The sequence below is a fragment of the Meriones unguiculatus genome, assembly GCF_030254825.1.
Source record: "Meriones unguiculatus strain TT.TT164.6M chromosome Y unlocalized genomic scaffold, Bangor_MerUng_6.1 ChrY_unordered_Scaffold_32, whole genome shotgun sequence".
Classification (NCBI taxonomy): Eukaryota; Metazoa; Chordata; class Mammalia; order Rodentia; family Muridae; genus Meriones; species Meriones unguiculatus.
Window position 1 is genome coordinate 1,561,536 of NW_026843711.1, and position 5,821 is coordinate 1,567,356.

Sequence of the window (5,821 nt, forward strand, 5' to 3'; positions counted from 1 at the left end):
TGCTTATCCAAATTAAAAATAAAATCAGAATGAAAAGAACATGATTAAGATGATTCTTAGGTGTCCAGGGGAGTAGCTCCCATTTATTTATTTATTGCAAATAAATCTTAATTGTTTAGTGGGCATGCTCTACCACGCTTTGTCCTTGAGGATTGTAAGGTATTTTAGTTATAGGAGAAGCTTGAAGCTTTTGACAAAGTCTTTAAAAATATGTGCTAGTATATAATGTTTCATTGTCAGTTTTAAATTGCTTAGTATATCCTAGAACATTAAATCCTGTAGACAATGAGCAATAACATTCTTTGCAGCTTTTTCTGGTTGAGGAATGGCAAAAATAAAACCAGAATAGGTATCTATGCAATCATGTACATATTTTAATTGTTTAAATTCAGGATTATGAGTAATATCCATTTGCCAAATCTGATTTGGAACCAATCTTTAGGATTGACTCCTAAATGAGGATCAGGCTGAAACTGAGGACAAGTACTGCAAGCCTTGACTATATTACCCGGCCTCTTCCTTAGTCAATTCATATTTTAGTCTCAAGGTTTGACTATTAAGATGATGCATATTATGGGCATCCTGGGCTCTTTTTAACTGTGAACAATAAACTTTGGTGACTTTATCTGCCAATGGATTTCCTTTAGACAGTAGTCCTGGCAAATTAGTATTAGCCCAGAAATGTCCTATGAAAAAGGGAAAGTTTTTTGTTTTTATCAAATTTTGAATTTGTCAAAATAAAATTCCAGCAGGAGAGATGTCTGAATTTGACCTGCAGTCTCTAACCTAGTCAAGGACTGAGCTACATATGCACTAACTGTAAAAATATTCAAAGACTGCTTATTAAAACTTTGAACACAGACAATACTACATATAACTCTGCTACTTGCTTAAATGTGTTATACACTTGAAAATATATTGTTTTTCTTTTATAAGCATAGGGAGAAACACCAGATAATGAATCATCAGTAAATACTGTTAAAGTATCAATAATTGGGGTAACTTTTGTTTTAAACGGAATAACTATAGGATGTACCTATAAAAACTGAATTAATTTGTTTTTTGTGCCTCAACAGGTTGGACTCTGTCATAATAAGCTCACATATCTTCAAATGCCATCTATCAGATCTCTGACAAGTCTGAGGGCCAGCATATTTGAGTTATTCTTTGTTTACCTTTATCATCTGCTCTAAACCTAAATTTATGAAAGAGGATATTATAATCTCAATTTTGGCATATTTTAAAATCCATGTTTTAGAAGCAAATTTTAGGTAGATCTATATAAGCATACTTTATGATTACAAATTATATATTTAACCAAAAATCAAAAAACAAAACAAAACAAAACAAATATATGTAAACAAAGAGACTAGGTAAAACTCAATCTTGTAGTCAACTATAATCTTTAGCATAACTTTAAACTAAAACTCTGCCCTTTTTAAACTAAAATGAAAACAAAATTTTTAATTATGCATAATTTATAAAGGGGCTAGCAGATATTATTAATGCTATCATATTGTATTAAAACTTAACAGCCAAAAATTAGAGAACAAAATTTTTATTTAACATTAAACAGAAGCTCAGTAACCAAGTAGTTTTCCAAAGTAAGGGGAACAAGGACTATTTCTAACAGGATCTCAAGGGCAGGCTCTTTGACCTCCCCCCCACCCCTGCCAGTGGAGGAGCAGTCCTGTTAGGCCACAGAGGAGGACTTTGCAGCCAGCCCTGAAGATACCTGATAAAACAGGGTAAAATGAAAGGGGATGAGGTTCTCCCCTATCAGTGGACTTGGAAAGGGGCAGGGAGGAGACCAGTGAGGGAGTGTGGGGTTGGGAAGGGAATGAGGTAGCAGGATACAGCTGGGACACAGAGTTAACAAAATGTAACTAAAAAGAAAAATAAAATTAAAATGAAATTTAAATGAAGAACAACATATTTTATACTTCTTTACATTATATATTATAATTACTGCAGTTTTGTTTAATTGGCTTAAATAGCATGACTTGGTTTTACTTTGTAAACTTAATAAAATGAATACAAAGATTTTTCATTTCTCACAAATGGTTGAGAAAATGTTTTAAGTTCTTTGTTAGACTGCCCAAGGATTGCTATTTTAAAATACCTGATAAATTTTAAAATGTTTTATAGAATTTAACTCTGATTGTCCAATACCAAACTCAGATGTGTTGATTCAAATTGTCTCATGCATAAAAATATCCAAGTCTACAGATAAACCTACACACAGAGAGAGATATATAAGGAACATAGAAATCTGACATTGTCACCTTGGAGTAACCAGAATACCCAAATGCTAGGACTTGACCAGCCCTTACTGGACACAAGTCCCAGATTCCAGAAGAAGTGCACCCCCTCATGGGTCCCCTCCACACACATATCCAGAAGGAGCAGAGCACCCATGGCCCTTTCTACAGCTTTGAGATGGAGAGCAGTCTCCAGTAGCCCTCTTCTCACACAGAATAGGGTCCCAGAGACCGTCTCTCCTGGTCCTAAAAGAAGGAGAACCTTTAGGGGCCTCTTCCCTAGCAATTGGAATGTCCTCTTGATTCCCTTGAGCAGAGAGGAAACTCTCCAAGTTTCTCAGACCTCGCAAACAAACCAAAACCAGAAACCAAAACAAAAGCCACCAGACAAATACAAAAAACAGAGATAAAGACAAAAAACATGGTACCTACTTTTTGAACATTTAAATAATTTTCTAACCAGTTTTTGTAATATTAAAACAAAGCATCCTCTTTACAAGTGAAATCATAAATAACATTTTCAATTTTAAAAGTCTAACCCAGACTTTAAAATTTACCAGAGCAAACAATTCAATTTTATTATTATTATTATTTATTACTATTATTATTATTTTGTAATTTTAATTTCTCATATTCACTTAATAACTGAACTTGTTCCCTTTCTAATTGGACTTTCTCTCAGAGAACAGTAATATCCTCCTGCAGTGGTCCCATATCTCCTGCACATTTGGCAGGGAAAGCCACTGGGCAAAGGGTTCAGGAGGGCCGTCTGAATTATGAGACTTGGCAGTTTCTTCCTCTGAATCTGTTTCATCCTCACTATCTAGCTCCTAAATTATTTTCTGCTCTCAAATTACATAAATCTGTTTGAGCTCTTTTATGAACATTTGAAATAATCTGAGAAGTACGTTTCTTCTGCCTGTTTGATTGCTCTAATTACTCCAAGTAACACTTTAGCTTGTGAGTTTCCTTTACCCAAGTTTACAGATTGATGGTACCTTAAACTGGGAACCAGGGACAAACTTCAATTACAAACTAAAGGGGATAAAGGCATTTCTCCCAATTAAGTCCTCATTAACAACTCCCTGCTATTTCTCTGCCCCATGATTTCACTGCCTGCCTATCTTGTCTTCCTCCCTGTGATGGGCTGTCATAATGAAGTACATTTTTTCTCAGGCATCCAGAGCTCCAAAAACCATCCTTTCTCAAGTTGCCCCTTGTTTTCATGGTCCCTTGTTCAGGTGCCACCTGACTCAACCTGTGGGCTAGCTGAACAGGTTCCACCTATAAGAGGGAGTGTAAATGAGGGGACAGGGACAAGAAGAATGGAGACAAGACAGATTCCTGATCAAGTCTTAGTTTACTGAATGAGCAAACACTTATAAAGCAAAGGGTACAAGCAAAAAAAAAAAAAAATTCCCAATAGCAACACATTTGTGCCACCTGGCAAAACAACTAGGAATTCACTCAATTCAACCAGTGTTGCTCTCTGGTCCCCAAGGTTGCATGGAGATTGCTATCTACTTCCCAGACTCAGTACATCCCACATGCAGAGACTACCAAGTAAAATCTTTAAGACGTAGTATTTAGTTAAGACCCGCATCTGCCAAGGCCAGGAGGCAGAATTCCAATTATCAGAATCCTTCAGAAACCAGAGAATTTCTGGGACTGGTTTGGCTAAAAAAGAGAAAATCAGTGAGTGTAAAAGGAGAAATGAGGGGCAATAAACTATTTGACACCTGGTTCTGTTCCACATTAGTGTTGTCAAACCTCTATGAGCAGGGTTGCCTTGTCTGACCAGGCTGGATGTGCAACTGTGTCCTACTCAGTGGTCAGTGAGGAAATCTCCTGGTTCTGGTGTTAACATTTAAAATTGGGCCTTCAGGACAGTGAAAAGGGTGCATGTTATGTGCCTAGGAAACAAGAGCATCTGTGTTTCTTACTGTGGTCCTGCAGACAAACCCACTAAATGTAGTGTTAGTACTCGGACTGCTTGCTCAGACACACCACTTGAGCTCATAGGGTTTGAAGTAGCTGGGTTACCACTAGTTAATGGCTGGGATTCTCCTCTACATAATGAGTTCGTAGACAGCATGCCTTACAAAGTCAAACACTGCTCTCCTTTAGTGTAATCTTTTTCCATGTTAAAAGTAATTGTAAAAGTTGTCAACATATTATTTTTATTTCTTATGTTGAAATTTTGTATAATATACATTACACTAATTTTCCATTGCTCCCAGGTAGAAATTTCTACACATATGCCACTCTATTTTTTTTTCTTCAGAATTCATCAACCTAGTATGTGTTGTTCAGAAACTCATTAGAACATGATCAGAGTCTCAGTGCCAAGCCTCTTAAAGAAAACTGTGTTCATCAGTGCCATACCCTGGCACTATCCCCAAGAAGAGACCATCAGTCCTGATGAGCTCTATATTACATCACCTTGATCAAAGTTTTTCTTATTTTTTCTTACAATTTTTCACATTGTATATCCTCTGCTGCCCTCTCCCTCTTCTCCTTCCAGTCCCACCCACCCTCCTTCTTCTACCCCTATAGTCTTTCTTTTGTTCACTGATAGTGGAGGTCCTCCTCCCCCCTTTATCTGACCCTAGCTTGCCAGGTCTCATCAAGCCTGGCTGAATCATCTTCCTCTGCGTCCTGAATACAAAGGCATTGTATTCCTTGTGTCCTCAATACCTTCTCCTTAGGACACGCCTCCTGCCTCTTCTCCTGCAGGCTTCCCAGAGCTCTGAGGAGAGGGAAAATTCAATAAGGTAATCCCATTTAGATCTGGGTGGTTTAAGATATCTCTCTGTATAATATCAGTCTGTGGGTCTCTGCATGCAATCTGATTTGATGCAGAAGGAAGCATCTATGTGTATTCAAGGACATGGCACTGATCTATCAGTTTAGGGCAGAGAGCAACATATTTTAAAAACAACATGCTGGGTTGCTTGAAAATGTCCATAGGATGCCTTGGCCAAACAACTCTTATCTGCCACCCAATCCCCCTAGTGGAACATTGATTTGTTCACAATAGATGGCCATTTTGAAGTTTTCCACACTTTTATGAGACCTCCTAATAAGTGAATAGATACCTCTTTTGTCTTTCTGCATTTTAGGAACTTCACTCAGGATGATCTTCCTAGTTCTATCCATTAGCCTGAAAATACCATGATTCCATTTTCTTAGATCAATAATACTTTTATGGAAATTTCTACTTTTCCCCAAAGAAGATTGTCAGTCCTATTCTTTAGTCCTTGGAAGTTGCTGGGACTTTAATCATTGTATTTAATGACAAACAATCAGGATTACTATATTCTTTTAGCCTAGAAGTCCCTCCATCTTTTTCTACTTCCTTTTTATTTGAATTACAATGTTACCTTGAAGATCATATATTAATATGTGGAGAACTCTGTGAGGAAATATCTGGGAAGTGTAAGAAGGTGTGGCCTTATTAAATAATATATTTCCTATTAGAATTATATTATAGAAGGGTGTGCTTTGAGTTTGATATGCGATTGATTGTGTTGAGACAGAATGGAGTCTCTGTTTCTTGG